Genomic DNA, 17,653 nt, shown 5'->3' with positions numbered 1-17,653 from the left:
TACTCCCCATTATCCATGAGGGTCCTGGCAATTTTTAATTAAACGACAATTTTAGAGCTAAATTATATCTATTGAAGGGTATGTCTTATGCTAAATCTTGTTATCCAAACCAGTTTTAAACTACGTCCTATTATCCAGGCAGGCCCTGACAACTCTTAAATCAAGTCTTATCTTAAGAGTGACAATTCTACGAATAAATTATATTACCCTACAACAAGAACCTATGCTAAACCTTGTTATCTAATGGAGATCTCAAAGCTATGTCCCATTATCCAGGAGGGTCCTGAAAACTCCTAATTGAATCATATCTTAAACATGCGAACTTTAAAACCATCTTATTCCTTGGGATACATTTATGCTAGATTTTATTACTCATGACTGTTTTAAATTTTAAACTAGGTCCTATTTTCCATGAGGCTTCTGACAACTCCTAACTAAATTTTATCTCCAGAATGAAAATTTTAAACCAACTTATATTCTTTTGGGGTACATTTATGTCAGATCTTGCTACTCAGTCGTGTATTTTGAATTTTAAACTAAGTCCCATTTTCCAGGAGGGTCCTGAGAATTCTGCGATCAAACCTGCATGGTACTTGTCTTCCTTACTGGGTGTTTCCTGAAACAAATGCCATCTTTGCCCCTATTTCAAATCAAAGAAAATTTTGTCAATTTAAACATGGTGGTTAGTTGTGGCATTCTTGCTGGGGGTGGTTTTCTCTTTGCTAGGCTCTACTTCGTTTCGACTGCCTTGAACATGGTCGAAGGATTGTTTTGACCTTCTGACTGATCCTTAACTGCAGGATCCCCAACTGTTGTTCTCCATTTCTGACCTTTCTGTCTGAACTCGTATATCTCCCACGACATTACTGAACCATTCCACCGATTTAACTTTTGCTTACACCATATGTCCCACTTTTCATCATATCATCTCTGGCATGTTCTAGCTGCATTTTGCTTTGTGCAATTTCGAAACTGGTAGTAAGCTTTGAAATTCCTTCTTATTTGTTGAAATAAGGCTAAACTTGGAAAAATTAACAGCAATGAAATGCAATGATTATGGGAATTAAGAATAAAGAAGAAAATCCGAATTTGGATGACTGTTGGAGATAGGAAAAAGGAACTTATTTTAGTGGAGCCACTGGCACCAATGATCATGGTATGCATTTTGGATTAATCGGCCCAATCTATTTAACCAATCTCTTTTCCAATTATTTTACTTTGTGCTCCAAGATGTTCCACAACCCAATTTACTTTCCGCCAACTTTACGGATCTTGTTCGACTTGCAGTGCCTTGAAGGATTTTCACCGACAAACCTCTCTCATTTGTTGATTCCTCAATTCTTTGTCGCCTGATGGTGCTCGTGAAGGTTTTCACCAATAAGTCTCATTTTTATTTTCTCTCAGCTTTCGTCGCCTCATAGTGCCCATGAAGGTTTTCACCAATAAGACTCTCTCATTTTCATTAATTTCCCTGTTTGGACCAGAGTGTTACCCTGATATGAATCACCTCTATTTGCTCGACTTGGCATCTCTCGGAAACTGATCGGAAGGTCTTTCTTTGGACCGTAATGTGGTCTTTGAGATGGGGTTAGAAAGAAAGGGTATCAAAGGCTCAAAACAATTTGATTAAAATTATAACTTTTGGAATCAAATTTCTTATTACAAATACAACCTCTGGCCCAGTTTCTTGCTCGGGGATCTTTTGACTTTTATTTTACTATGACCGAACCGTAAAGCCGCCTACGTATCCTTAACAGGAATCAGGTCAAACGTAGTTCACACCTAAATTTCCATGTTGTTATACTTTTCACTTCTTTTCTTTTCCCTTTTTCTTTTCTCTCTTTTTCTTTCTTTTTTGTGATTGATTCCAAAAGAGGGGTATGAAAGAAATATATAAGGCTCAAAAAGGGTAAACAAAGGGTAGATTTTTTAGATAGCAGAACAAATTGCCTTCGTCATTTCAATCTTCAAAATAATGCCAAATACAAATAATTAACAATTATAACAAAGAAATCATACATAATATCGTTTTACTGCATCAGAATTGATAGTCATGTCTATGCATTTTCCTTCGATATCTGTTAAACATAAAGCACCATTGGACAATACTCTGGTTACAATGAATGGCCCTTGCCAATTCGGGGCGAACTTGCCTTTTGCCCCAGCCTGATGTGAAAGGATGTGTTTCAACACTTGCTGGCCCACTTCAAACTTCCGAGGATGCACCTTTTTATTGTATGCTCTTGTCATTCTCTTTTGATACAACTGGCCATGACACACAGCTGCCAATCATTTTTCATTAATCAAGCTCAACTACTCCAAACGGCTTTTGATCCACTCATCATTATCAATCTCAGCCTCAGCAACAATCCGAAGGGACGGGATTTCAACTTCCGTAGGTATCACTGCTTCGGTTCCATATACAAACAAATAAGGGGTTGCACCTACTGAAGTACGGACAATAGTGCGATAACCTAGCAACGCAAATGGTAATTTTTCATGCCATTGCCTGGAACCTTCTACCATTTTTCAAAGTATCTTCTTTATGTTTTTGTTGGCTGCCTCAACTGCTCCATTCGCCTTGGGACGATATGGGGTGGAATTGCGGTGTGCAATCTTAAACTGTTGACATACTTCTTTCATCAAATTGCTGTTAAGATTAGCACCATTATCCGTGATGATCACCTTTGGGATTCCAAATCGACAGATGATATTTGAATGAACAAAATCGACCACTGCTTTCTTGGTTACAGACTTGAAAGTTTTGGCCTCAACCCACTTGGTGAAATAATCAATGGCTACCAGAATGAATCTATGCCCATTGGACGCTGCTGGCTCGATTGGTCCAATGATACCCATGCCCCAAGCAATAAAGGGCCATGGTGCCGACATCGTGTGCAATTCCGATGGTGGAGAATGAATCAAATCTCCTTGTATCTGGCACTGATGATATTTGCGCACAAAACTGACACAATCTCGCTCCATGGTGAGCCAATAATAACCTGCTCGGAGAATTTTCTTTGCCAGAACATATCCGCTCATATGTGGTCCGCAGACTCCTGAATGTACTTCGGACATGACAGTCGTAGCTTGTCTAGCATCTATGCATCTTAACAATCCAAGGTCTGGTGTTCTTTTATACAAAACTCCTCCACTTAAGAAGAATCCACTTGCCAACCATCGAATTATTCTCTTTTGATCCCTCATGGCTTGCACTGGATATATCCCCATTCTGATGTACTCCTTGATATCATGGAACCATGGTTCGCCATCATGTTCTTCTTCAATCATGTTGCAGTAAGCATGCTGATCTCGTACTTGAATGTGCAAAGGATCGACATAGGCTTTGTCCGGATGGTGCAGCATTGACGCTAGGGTAGCCAAAGCATCGGCGACCTCATTATGGACCCTTGGAATATGCCTAAACTCTACTGATAGAAACCGTTGACAAAGATCATGCAAACATTGTCGGTATGGTATGAGCTTCAAATCGTGTGTTTCCCATTCTCCTTGAATTTGATGTACCAGAAGATCCGAGTCTCCTAAGACCAAGACTTCCTGGACATCCATGTCTGCAGCTAGCCTTAAACCCAAAATGCATGCTTCGTATTCAGCCATATTGTTGGTACAATGAAAATGAAGTTGAGCTGTAACAGGATAGTGATGCCTTATTTCAGAAATAAGCACGGCTCCTATTCCCACTCCTTTCATGTTAGCAGCCCCATCAAAGAAACGTTTCCAACCTGGTTTTTCGGCCTGTTCTAGCTCGTCAATATGCATCACCTCTTCATCGGGAAAATAAGTCCTCAGTGGCTCATACTCTTCATCGACCGGGTTCTCGGCCAAATGATCGGCCAATGCTTGGGCTTTCATCGCAATCCGAGTCACATAGATGATGTCAAATTCTGTGAGCAAAATCTGCCACTTCGCAAGTCTTCCTGTCGGCATGGGCTTTGGAAAGATATACTTCAATGGATCCAAGCATGAAATGAGGTAAGTAGTGTAGGATGACAAATAATATTTTAATTTCTGTTCCACCCAAGTTAGGGCGCAACATGTCCTTTCCAGGTGAATGTACTTAACCTCATAAGCCGTGAACTTCTTGCTAAGATAGTAGATGGCATGTTCTTTCCTGCATGTGACGTCATGCTGCCCCAATACACAGCCAAATAAATTTTCCAGGACAGTCAAGTAAAGAATCAAAGGTCTCCCTGGTTCTGGTGGTACCAGCACATGCGAGTTAGACAAGTACCCCTTTATCTCGTCGAATGCTTCTTGACACTCATCAGTCCACTTGATCGCAGCGTCCTTCTTCAGCAACTTGAAAATAAGCTCACAAGTTGTCGTGAGCTGAGCACTAAACCTGTTGATGTAGTTCAACCTTCCTAACAGACTCATCACTTCAGTCTTATTCCTCGGAGGTGGCAATTCTTGTATGGCTTTGATCTTTGATGGGTCCAATTCGATGCCTCGCCGGCTGACTATGAATCTTAACAGCTTTCCGGATGGAACACCAAATGCACACTTGGCAGGGTTAAGCTTGAGGTTGTACCTGCGAAGCCTCTGGAAGAATTTCCTCAAATCCCCAACGTGGTCAGCCTGACGCTTTGATTTTATGATCACATTATCTACGTATACCTCAATCTCCTTGTGTATCATATCATGAAACACGACAGTCATGGCCCTCATGTAAGTTGTCCCAGCATTCTTCAAACCAAATGGCATTACCCTATAGCAATAATCCCCCATGGCGTGATGAAAGCCGTCTTTTCTGCATCTTTTTCATCCATTAGAATCTGATGATACCCGGCATAGCAATCCACAAAAGATCCTATCTCATGCTTGGCATAATTATCGATCAAAATGTGGATATTGGGTAGTGAGAAGTTATCCTTTGGACTTGCTTTGTTAGGATTGCGGTAATCAACACATACTATGATCTTGTCATCCTTTTTCGGTACAGGCACGACATTAGCCAACCAAACAGGATATCGAGTGACCCGAATAACCTTTGCATCCAACTGCTTGGTAATTTCTTCTTTAATCTTCACACTCATATCAGTTTTGAATTTCCTCAACTTTTGCTTGACGGGAGGGAATGTTGGATCAATAGGCAATTTGTGGACCACTAAATCAGTGCTCAAACCCGGCATGTCGTCATATAACCATGCAAAAACATCTTTGTACTTGATGAGTGCTTTGATTAACTCTTCCCGGATCTCTAGCTCGAGGTGGACACTTATTTTAGTCTCTCGGACATTGTCTGTCTCCCCTAAATTGACGACTTCTGTATCATTCAGGTTGGGTTTGGGTTTTTCTTCGAAGTGAATTAACTCCTTACTAATCTCTTCGAAAGCTCCATCCTTATCATTGTATTCTGATTCGTAATCACAATCAACTTCTTGAACTAATATTTCGGAATCAGATTGATTTTTAAGACTAGGTTGAGGATTCCTTATGCATGCCATGTCATTAGAACCAGCGTAAAAAGAACTGTATAGAAAAGAAAAGAAAACAAAAAGGAAAACCATCAGGAATGATGAAGAAAAGGAAATTGTATTTCATTGAATGATAAAAGATAACAAGGTTTGCACACTCAAACAGACTGGAAAAAAAAATGAAATCTGGATTACAACCCTGGAATAATCCGTACAAACTTAAAGGAAAATCAAAGCAAACTACCAAGACTCCTTCCGAGTAGGGAGAGGAGTAGCCTTCCAATTATTAAGCTTTGTTTTTGGCCCAACAAATTGCACTTCCGCGTTTCTAGAACCTTCTCCAATTTCCACCATGTTCACACTGTCGAATAACTTCTCAAATCTTTCAATTAACTCCTTGTCAAGATCAATCACAGAATTGGGAATTGCTGTTATTGGGCGACTCCTCGTACCGGACTTGACAAATGATCTGGAAATACGTGGGACCGGCTTTAGAAGGACCCATGCCCACTGTTTCAATTTCCTGGCTTTTTTTATGTCTACGGCTGTGGGCTTGAATCCCAGACCAAATGTTCCCAAGTTTTCAGAAAGAGACACAGGTTGTATGATGCCTTGCAGAGCTGATCCCAAACCCTTTCCTGGTACAAAACCATTCTTCAGCATTTCATACGCTACCATGACTGATGCGGCGGTTATATTTGGATTTGGGATACACTTCCCTTCTGGAACTTTCTCGACTGACATTGCGTCAGAAACTTGGTAGACCCATAGTCCCTTGTCATCTTCCATTTCAATGAATGGCACAATGGTGTTGCTGTGAGCGCAAAAATTATCTTCACCGTGCACAACTATTTCCTATCTGTCCCATTCAAACTTGACCATTTGATGGAGTGTTGATGGTACTACTTTAGCGGCGTGAATCTATGGTCGCCCTAGTAGCAAATTGTAGGAAACAGCTATATCCAGCACTTGGAATTCCATTGTGAATTCTACTGGACCTATAGTCAGCTCCAACATTATGTTCTCGAGGGAGTCTTTTCCCCCGCCGTCAAATCCCCGCACACAGATACTGTTCTTATGGATCCTCTCATCTTCTACTTTCAACTTACTTAGAGTGGAGAGAGGACAGATTTTCGCACTTGAACCATTGTCAATCAATACCCGGGTAACCACCGAATCCTCACATTTCACTGTAAGGTAAAGGGCTTTGTTATGCTCAGTACCCTCTATGGGCAATTCATCATCGGAAAAAGTGACTCTGTTTACTTCAAAAATCTTGTTGGCTATCTTTTCCAGATGGTTTATCGAGATCTTGTCGGGGACATGGGCCTCATTCAAGATTTTCATCAGCGACTAACGGTGCTCATCTAAATAGATTAGCAATGAGAGCAATGAGATCTGAGCGGGCATTTTCCTCAACTGCTCTACAACAGAATAGTCATGCACTTTCATTTTCCTCAAAAATTCCTCTGCCTCTTCTTTAGTTACAGCTTTCTTTACCGGCGTTGGATTATCTTTAGCTCTTCTTAACTCCTCGGGAGTGAAACACCTTCCTGAGCGAGTCAAACCTTGGGCTTCACAAACTTCTTCTTTGATTACTTTCCCTTTGTAAATCACTGTCACCCGTTCATAATTCCAAGGAACAGCCTTGTTGTTGATCACTGGAAGCTGAGTTACTGGTTTTATAATAACAGGCTCTGTGCGAGCACCCTTCATGACCACAACAGGTTTACTTGCAACCCCTGGTACTACCACTTTAGCTTTCTCTGGTTTCACTGCAACAGTGCTTGATGGCCCTTTCTCGGCTACCACAACTGGCTTATTGTCTACCCTTTTCAACGGGACTACTGATTTCCCACTGGTTACCTTCTCCTTTGAACTGGTTTCACTGGAATGGATCATCATTACCGTCTGCGAAAGTTTCTTAGGCTCCTCTCCTTTATGTACCAACTCAATCATATGGGTCTCATGGTGAGCTGGCAGTGGATTATGATTGATATTTGGTGCTTCTGGGGCTTGGAATTCGATCCGATGAGTATCAATAAGCTCTTGCACAGCTGTTTTCAGTTTCCAACACCTCTCTGTATCATGCCCAGGGCCCCCTGAACAGTACTCACAACTCACCGAGTGTTCAAGATTTCTAGGAGGGAGATTTGGCATTTTAGGCTTAATTGGATTCAGCATGCCCAACTACCTCAACCTGTGGAAAAGACTGGTATACGATTCCCCTAGTGGAGTGAAAGTCTTTTGCTTCTATAACTTCTCATTCTTGAAGGCTTGGCTTGGTCGAAAACCCGTTCCGGGGGGATTTCTGTAGGCTCTTGGGGGTGGATATGTGTTTTGTGGAGCTGGGTATGGATTTTGTGGAGCCGGCGCACGCCATTGTGCGTGTGCCGGGGTTTGGGTATAGGTTTGTGCCTGATGGACGGAAAAATGGGGATCTGCCGGTGGGTAGTATTGTTGTGGAGGGCTATATGGAGTTTGGGGGTAATTTTGGTGGTAGGGTCGGGGTTGGTTATAGTAGGGTGATGGGCCTCTAGATCCGAACCAGGCTCCAGACTCAATTGTCGCAACATCTTCTTTCTTCTTTTTCCCAAGTACACCCCCAGTGCCATTTTGGATGGCCTGGGTGGTTCCCTTAATTGCTGAATAACTCATGATCTTGTTGGACTTAAGTCCCTCCTCGACCATGCCTCATATTTTTACAACCTCATTAAAAGACTTGCCGATTGCGGACACCAAATGACCAAAGTAGGTCGACTCTAAAGCCTGCAAAAAGTAATCAACCATCTCGCTCTCTTTCATTGGGGGATCTACCCTTGCTGCATGCTCCCTCCATCGAAAACCATATTCTCTAAAGCTTTCAATATGCTTCTTCTCTAGTTTAGTCAAGGACAGTCGGTCTGGAATGATCTCAAGATTATACTGGAAGTGACAAGCGAACGCTTGTGCCAGATCATCCCATATGTACCATCTTCCGTGATCTTGGCGGGTGTACCATTCCAATGCTGATCCACTCAAACTCTGACTGAAGTAAGCCATTAACAATTCATCTTTTCCTTCGGCTCCCCTCATCTTACTGCAAAAACCTCTTAAGTGTGCTACTGGATCACCGTGCCCATTGTATAGATCAAACTTGGGCATCTTGAAACCTGGCGGCAATTGCACATTTGGAAACAGACATAGGTCCTTGTAGGCCACACTTACTTGACCTCCTAATCCTCGCATGTCCCGGAATGACTGTTCTAGGCTCTTAACTTTCCTGAACATCTCCTCATGTTCGGGATTTTTGGCTGGTCTCTCAGCTTCTCTCGGGAGATCAGAACGTGGATTATAGGGGTAGGTTTCGGGAGCTTTGAAGGTGGGCTCCGGGGGGTAGTACTGGTTGTCCTGAGCTTGGAACATAGGCTCACTCGAGGATCTATGGAGTGCAGCTAGTGGAGATGCCACAAAGACAGGGGTGACTGGCGGAGGGGGTATGGAATTGATTTTGGTAGTGGAGCTTGTGGCATATGAGAAGTAGTGCCATGGTAATGTTGGTAAATGGGAAAGCTTGGATCGATGGCAGGATGATCCTGAGCCTGAGCCGGTGGTGGGGTGGAAGCAGGGTTAGCAGGGTAAGCTGGGGGTGATTGTCCTTTAGACCAGGCCTGATACATCTCGGCCATCTGTTGCTTAAGTTTGAGCATCTCCTCTTTCATTTTACTGACGTCCAACTCCTCTACCTCAACACTTGTGTCGACATCCGGGATAGACATGATTTCTGGTATTGGTCCTTTTGATCTGGTTTGGTAATGAAAATGTGCCAGTATCTTCTAGATAAACTAACTGCTTGAATTCTCTGAAAAACAACAAACTTATTAGTTTTTAGAGTTTAACACATATGCAATTACACGTTTGGATGCAATGCACCTAGGCAATTAACCATTTTCTATCATGCATATGCTTCGGTTGTGTGCGTCATTCCAGCCTCTCATAATTGTGCCCCTTCTTTTAAGCTTCCTTTATTCTATCCTCCTTTATTTATTTTTCATTTTCCCTTTTTTTTTAGTGGTGGTCGAATCCTATAGAGATTGCCTACGTATCATGTCCCCGCATGAATCAAACCATGCGTAGTTCTGACAGATAAGTGCACAGTAAACAGCTCTAAAAAAACAAATGCTTCCATTACAAAACTCAAAACTAAAAAACTCCAAAAGACTAACAGATTCTGATGCAAAGACGAAATACAGACTCCGAAAATAAGCTATCATACTCCAACAAAAGGAAATACATAACAGAAAGAAAATACAAACTCAACATGACTGACAGACTTTAACCGAAACGGAAATACAGACTTCATGAGAAATCATGAATATATCAATGCTCCTGGTGCCCGCGGGACATTATTCGGTCTCGCCATGGGACTATATGAAAGATCCCTTTGAAATCGGTCCAATTCACTCATTATCTGCTTAACAAATGTCATCACTGCTGTGAAGAAGGTAGTGCGAGTCATATCCTCACAGATCTGGCACTTCATAACGACGTAGTTGGCTATGTTTCTAATTCTCTCTCTTATGACGCCTTTTTCTTGTAACAAACGCCTAATCTGCTGGGCCCTGGCTTCCAAAGTTTGGTCTGCCACATGATTCTGCTCCTGAAGTTGTTGTAAGTCTATTTCTAATTGCGCCAAGGCCGTATAACAATGCTCCCTTTCAACCCTGAAGTCTTTTGCCTGTTTGATCATTTTATTTTCTATGGCGATGACCCTTTTCTTTAGCCCTACAACGTCATTGTCATACTTTTATTTCAGCTGCTTAACCAGACATGCTCGTTCTGCCGAGTTTTCGGCCAATTGTTTTTGAGCCCTGGTTAATTCACTTTCTGCTTTGTTCAGATCAAAATTATATTCTCCCACTTTCCACCTCAGGTTATCTATAAGTTTTTCATCTTTGGCACTTCGGGCGGGGTTTTTTGCAGCTATTTTCATCTTTTGAATTTGGGCTCGAAGGGCCTCATTTTCTTTAGCTAGTTTCTTTTTCTCCCCCTCATCTGTGGTGGCCTGCAGATCTTTCTCAAACTGCAACTCCATGACTTGCTTCTCCAATCTGCCTATTGTGGTCTTGTACTCATGTTCTTTAGCCAACCAATCCCACTATTCTTGCGACACCCCGACGAACTCCTGGAGATGGGGTCTCTTAGCCGGCCTCCCAAACTCGATTTCTCTCCTATACCAAGCAAGGTATCCCGGCGAAACTTCACCTTTGGACCGATCACGTACACATGTATTTGCCGTTAAGTATTGACACTCGCTCCAAATTTGGCGGACTGCTGCTTCGTGAAATTGTCCGTTAGGCCCGATCTCGACCACTTGGCCACTAAGATCTTCATCTTTCAAAACTATTTGGCATCTCCCCAACTGCCTCAAAACTCGATACGGGGCATAGGGCTGGATACTCCTGAGTCCCATCAAAAGGAAATGGGGTCCAGTGGCTGGCATATATATGATTTCATCCACAGGCAGCCATCCAAATGTCCACTCTATTTGGCTTGCAGTGACGGAACGGAGGCGCGCTATCCACTCTGTGACCCCTTCTGGCAAGCTGACTCCATCAACACTCGTAGAAAGATTCCTCTATGCATGTTTTCTCTGTCGACCCATAACTCATAAATTGAGGACGACGGCATAGGTGTTCGATCATCCACATCTGCAGCAACATGTTGCACCCCTCAAAAAAGTCTCCCCCGGCTTTGCAGGCTGTGAGAGCGCGAAAGATTTCAGCTACTATCATGGGTGCGAGGGTGTTGTTGGCCTGAGTAAACAAAGTACTGACAACCCCGGCTGCTCGTATGTCAATATTCCCATCTTTTCTAGGAAACACCAAAAGTCCCAAAAAGACCACCATAAATGCAAAACATCTATGTTCTTCCTACTTAAGGCGGTTTCCCTTGCTGCATATTTTGTTTTTCGGCTTGTTGAATCCCCCTATATGACCATATCTGTTGTATATAAACTGCAAAGTACAAAAACCAGCTGCCAAGTCTGGGTTGTGGACCTCCCTACTTATTTTCAAAGAGTCTAGGAACCTGTGCACGACTATGGCCCTCGGAGCAATTAGGTACTGGTGTCTCAGAGGAACTTTGGGACCCCCAATATATCCGGTTATTTCTTCCAATGTTGGGGTAAGTTCAAAATCTGAGAAATGAAATACGTTGTGAGCCGGGTCCCAGAATGTGACCAATGCCTTTATGATATCCCCTCTGGGATTAATTTTCAGCAACCTAACGAGGCCTCCCAAGTATAGATTGACCGTGTCTCGCCCTGATTTGCCCAAGTCATCCCACCACATGTGCAACTCCAAAGGATCTTGTTCATAATTGTTACTGGTAAATTCTGGCTTGTGCTCATTCTGCACATTTATTAAGGTGATTAATCATGATTTACTCTATTTTGAATCAAAACTGACCCTTTTTTCAGATTATTTTTCTAAAACCAAAAGCCCAACTTTGCAAATACGGCCTTTCAGTACTTCCGGAGGGAGATTTTAAGGTTGTGCCTGCTAACTGGCCAAAAATTGGAAAAAGACCAAAGGTGGCTGTTTATGCGAAATCAGCCTTCTGGCGTCCCTTTCGGGAACATTCGGCTATTTTTGATAAAAACGGCATCACCTTACCTATTTACAGTAAAATAAATTATTATTTTTTTTCGTTTCGGGCTATTTTTGGCAAAAAAGAAGTTGGAACCGATGAGGGTTGCCTATGTATCCCACACCCTGTGAGAATCAAACTGACGTAGTTCGGAAAATAAAACAAACTATTTTTGAAAACAAGATTCTTTTTTCATTTTACTGGCAAAATAAACAAACTATTTTTGAAAACAAATCTTTTTTATTTTCCTTCTCCTTTTTTCTATTTTTTTTTAAAAAAAATTCTCAAAAATTCGGCAGAGTTTCGGCACTAGTTGGACATTGGTTTTTTTTCAAAACAGACGATTAACTCTCTTTAACCCTCATACTGCTATTTCTCTTTCCTCAAAATATTCAAAATCCGGTCAGCATGCAAGTCCGAAGAAAATAAATGTACAAGTAGCAAGTAAGATGCATCAGGATAGTCTTTTTCATTTTTGGTACACCTATCCTAGATAGACCCAACCCCTGTGTTGAGCCTCCAAAGTCAAATGCACATGATGCACACAAAAATTCCTATTAGGAATCCGGCATGAAGCTGAGTTATTCTAGGTTCAAAGCCTGGGTATTTGTTCTAGACTGTGTACCCGAGCGGACAACTCGAGCCGAGGAGGGGGCTACGTACCGGGAACCAAAAGGCCATCCGGCTTAGTAACTTGTCCCAGCCCCTTTCTTATTTCAAGGTATGACACTAACAGAATAGGGAGTCTCGACCGGCGAGCACATCCCCGAAGGTGAGAAGAGAAGGGTTTCGTAGCAGTTTATATACAGTTCAGATAATATCAAAGCGGTAAAAGCAGCATTTAGCACATTACGCCCAAACATGTAAAAATCAGATAATAAACAAAGACAATTATAAAAATTATTTCAAGCTCGAATTCTCGAACCCTGAACCAGAAGTTTTGGGTTCCAGTCCCCAGTAGAGTCGCCAGGCTGTCACACCTCCTTTTTCCTACACCCCGGAAAAGGTATAAGGGAGTTTTTTCCAACTTAAAGTGACAATCGAAATGGGATTCATTTATTATTAAAAATTCAGAGCCGCCACTTGGGATAATTTATGGTGTCCCAAGTCACCGGTTCAAATCCCGAATCGAGGAAATGATTGACTCTGTTTTACAGTCCGCGAACACAGAAATCCGAGTAAGGAATTCTGTTAACCCGGGAGAAGGTGTTAGGCATTTTCGGGTTCTGTGGTTCTAGCACGGTCGCTCAACTGTTATAATTGGCCTATTATCTGATTTTAATATATGTTTTAGCCTATGGTTCAATTTTAACTTATTAACCGCTCTTATTCATTTTTAGGAAGATTGCAACGTCATTTAAAATATGTCTTGAACCACGTCACATAAATGCACTCGCGGTCCACGACACATTTTATTTAACGTTGTTGGGATTTGAATTTGGGTCACATGAAATGCACACCCGAGTTTAGGAAGGTAATTTCAAATTACGCGCCTAAAGCAACTACGCATTTTTCAACTTTGCGAGCGCCATAGAAAATTCGCTAAATGGCATGCCTCGAATTCTAAGGATTTAAAATTAATTAAATGAGGGCCATGAGTTTTGATGTTTTATTGTGGATGGAGTGGTATAAATTGATAAGTACAAAAGGCCTAAAGAAATGGGTTAGCTACATGTATATCACCGGAGCCTTTTGTTATAACATACTACAATTAAGAAAAGTAGAGTTGGCATTTATGTGAAAATAACAAAAGACAGGTGTCAGCTTTGGGTTCATCTCCATATCATCTTCAAAAGACCGACTTTTATTTTCAAATTCTAGAAAGAAACTAACAAAGTTTTATAACAAAATAATGAATCTTAAATGACCATATGAGCACAAAACAAAAAACAACATGCTGAGAACTATTCGGATGAACCAGAAGGAACAAAACAAACATGGACATACAAAAATGCATTTTAAACTTGATTATAACAAAGAACACTTAAAGTAATTAATTTATTTAACACTATGCTAAAGAGAAAGTTGTAGTATCACCACTATAACTTCTATAGTACCATTTTGAAGCAGAGGAAGTTGAATCTTCACATGGTTAATTTAAGAAAATATGCAGCCAATAACATAAACTGAAGATAAGATCCTTCCACTAACGCAATCTATTTTTTTTTATATCTTAACGTTGACAAATTGTTCAACTTCACATACTTCTTTAAATTTTAAAATATGAACATGGTGCTATATGAGCTTGAAATCTAAATGTAAATAAAACAATACCTGCTGGTTACAAGTCATGAGCCAAGAAAAATAATAAAAAAAGTAAAGAAAAAAAGAAAGAAAAAATGAGACAGAATCATAAACATACTAAAATAACGTTAACATTTGCAAATCTCAATTCACTCAATCAAAGAAACATCATTCATGCGAACAGATTAAATACGAAAGAAACTTTATCAAAAGAACTAAATCAATTTGCTTCTGCTTCAATAAAGATGCTCCGACATTTTTTAACTCAAGAGCTTGAATTACATACCTACAAGAGAATGAATTCAAATGAATAAAATCTGAAAGTTGTAGAGTCAATACAACAGCAACAACAAAATCTCTATCAACTCTTCTTCAAACCCAAGATTCAAGGCCCGAAATATTGAAAGAAACATTTAATGAAAATTTTCAACCTAAATTTCTCTCCTCCCCCTCTCTTTTTTTTTTCTCCTTTCTTCTCAAATTTTTTCTTCTATTTATAGCAAAATTTTCGAGATTTTTCAGATTTTTTTTAAAAAAAATATTTTATTATTTTATTATTTTTTAATTAAAAAAAATCCCACTTACAAATTGCTTTTATTTTTTTTATAAAAAGAATCTCACCTTTCTTTACTTTTATTTTTTAAATTCCAACTTTAATTACTTTCATCTTATTTAAAATCCCACCTTTTTACTTTTTAAAAGAGAATTTCACTTATTTAACTTTTCTTAAAAAAACAATCCACTTTCTTTTGCTTTTCTTTTAAAAATACTACTTTCTTTTACTTTAAATTTTTTTAATTTTCAGATACCTTTATATTTGTTTTTTAATTCCAACTTTCTTTTACTTTTATTTTTTTAAAATTTCCACAAAATTTTACTTTTATTTTTTAGTTTTCTACTTTCTTTTACTTTTTAAAAGGGAATTCCACCTACTTTTCTTTTCTTTTTTTCATTCAATACTTCACTTTTTCTTATTTTTTAAATCACTTCTGAAAATTAAAAAAAATTAATATTTTTTCGGAATTCTTTTATTATTTTAAAATAAAAATAAAAATAAATTAATAGTAATAGTAATAATTCACCTTTTAAATTTTGTATTTTTACCCTATAATAAAAAGTGTAACAAAGCTAAAAATTGTAGGTTAAAACCCCTAAAATATTTACATAGAAGAAGTGATAAAATATTAAATATTATCAAAAATTAAGTGCTCACACTCCCAAGTAAGCCTCATCGGTAATTTTACAGAAAATCGGGCAGAGTTTCCCCTGTTTTTGGACCATCACAAAAAAATTTCCTGTCTTAAATCAACAACCAAACATCCTAATATCATACCAAACAATTGACAATTTGTCAATTAACCAATACAAGTCTCCACCATAACTAAATCACCAAGTAACCACTAGAAATACTAATTTATCTCCAACTTCGATAAATGAGAACAATACTCAACATAAGACTATAATAACAAAAGAATACTCATGACACTAAAATACTGTCTATGGAGCAACTCTAAGAGTTCAATGGAAAGACCATAACAATAAATAAAATCTCTACCCACGCGAACAAGTGCGAGGTTCACCAAGAATTCTAAATCTGTGCGCTCTAATTAACGAGATCCTCGCCTGCATCAGCTGTTGTCTCTGTAAAAAAATTTAGTGGGGAATGAATCGCTAGCTCAGTGAGTAATAACACTTAACCACAACCGTTTTTATTTGGGGACAAGTCAGAAAACATGCTAGTATCTCAAACAAATAATATCAAAATGCCCTTTCAGAAACAATAAATAATTTCCAGTCTCATCATACTTTTCTTGTAGTATAATACAATTAACAGTTCAGTAATAAGCTCCGTAACCACTGTATAATATCAATATTCACATTTTTGGGAGGTTTCAATGAACGGATCATGTATTCGGTATAACTATGGACTTCTTTGCAAGAAGTCATATATAACGGTAGTCCCTACTCGAGGGAAATCGATAACGATATGCTAGTTCTACCTTCCCACTAGCGAGGGCTATAACAGTAATCGGTAATTACAAGGTGCACCATGTCTAACGAACCCGCCGTTAGCTACAGGATCCTTCAATGTCTACTCCCATTTATACTTGTCTCTGTAATCCGCATATACTCGTAGAAAATAATTTAAAACAATATAGGGCATTTCAGTATTTATCAAATCATGTAATTTCCTTTCGATAACAGTAAATTCAAGAAACGGTCAAACAGATCTAGTGACACGAAAATATTTAAAACCACGGTATTATCTCAAATAACTATTTCGGTATCATATCGAGTAAAAGACTTGTCCCACATGCAACTCAAAATAATCAGTAACATATTCATATTAAAAATCAAGTGTAAATCATACAAGTTATGAAAACACAAATTGCGATAAGATTACTACTCACAGTACTCGTGCCGAAATACCAAATGCTTCACCTCGAGCAATTCGTAAAAATTCCTCCAATCAATCTATAATTACATAATATCAATCTCATGTTAATTTCCTTGTTTAGGCTAATTCATAGCTAATTTAGAATACCCAATCATCGGGGTTCATGTTTGGATCTTAATTTGTGGACTTATATTTACCCCCATATGAGTAATTACTAATTTATCAACTCCAACCTATTCATATAATTTATTACTCCAAATTTCATAAAGTTCTATTGGTTCTTTAGGAAGAAAATTCTCAATTGTGTGAATGAACTAGTGTAATTTTTATTACTGTGTAGAATCTTCCAAGCAAGAGAATCAAAATTAAAATCTACCAGAAGAAAAAGTTCAAGTAATACCCGTAAGAGACAATTTGTATTTAAGATTCCTCAACAATTATAGCTTTGGCTCCAATACACTGCACCCACTTCTTCCTCCTTCTTTTCTCTTTTCCTTCTTTCTTCCTCTGCTCTTTTTTTCTTTTCGTTTTTTTTCCGATGTTTCGAAGCTTTCTGCTTCGTTTCGAAGTTAATAAAACTTTCTGCTTCGTGTTGTTAACCCTTTTCAAAGCCTTTGTTGGCAGGTAAGGGTAATGTTTACATTTCCACAATATGTGTTTAAATACTGCAAACGTTTCAAGATCCTCTCTGACTTGTTACCTTTTTTTTTGCTTATTATTATTATTATTATTATTATTATTATTATTATTATTATTATTATTATTATTATTATTTGTAATTTTTTCAGTAAATTACATAATTACCCTCTTTCTTTTAATGAGTATTACATTCTCCCCACCTTATGAAATTCGGTCTCCGAATTTAGCTCAGGTACGTACCTGTAGACTGAAATAAATGAGGATACTTGACTCGCACAACATCTTCTATTTCCTATGTAGCTTC

At 39.1% G+C, this 17,653-nt stretch overlaps 1 long non-coding RNA gene across 1 annotated transcript; it reads right to left on the bottom strand.

The window, feature by feature from the left end:
• Positions 1-15,612: 15,612 nt before the first annotated feature.
• On the bottom strand, positions 15,613-17,340 carry LOC107799846 (uncharacterized). The gene is made up of 3 exons (XR_012699780.1): positions 17,111-17,340; positions 16,724-16,787; positions 15,613-15,953 (listed from the first exon to the last, which is right to left on the bottom strand). It is a non-coding gene; the product is annotated as an uncharacterized LOC107799846 (long non-coding RNA).
• Between the last annotated feature and the right edge of the window lie 313 nt (positions 17,341-17,653).

This window comes from Nicotiana tabacum, chromosome 16, assembly GCF_000715075.1.
Source record: "Nicotiana tabacum cultivar K326 chromosome 16, ASM71507v2, whole genome shotgun sequence".
NCBI classification, from domain to species: Eukaryota; Viridiplantae; Streptophyta; class Magnoliopsida; order Solanales; family Solanaceae; genus Nicotiana; species Nicotiana tabacum.
The sequence above is the reverse complement of the archived record's forward strand: the minus strand, read 5'-3'. Positions and strand labels throughout refer to the sequence as shown.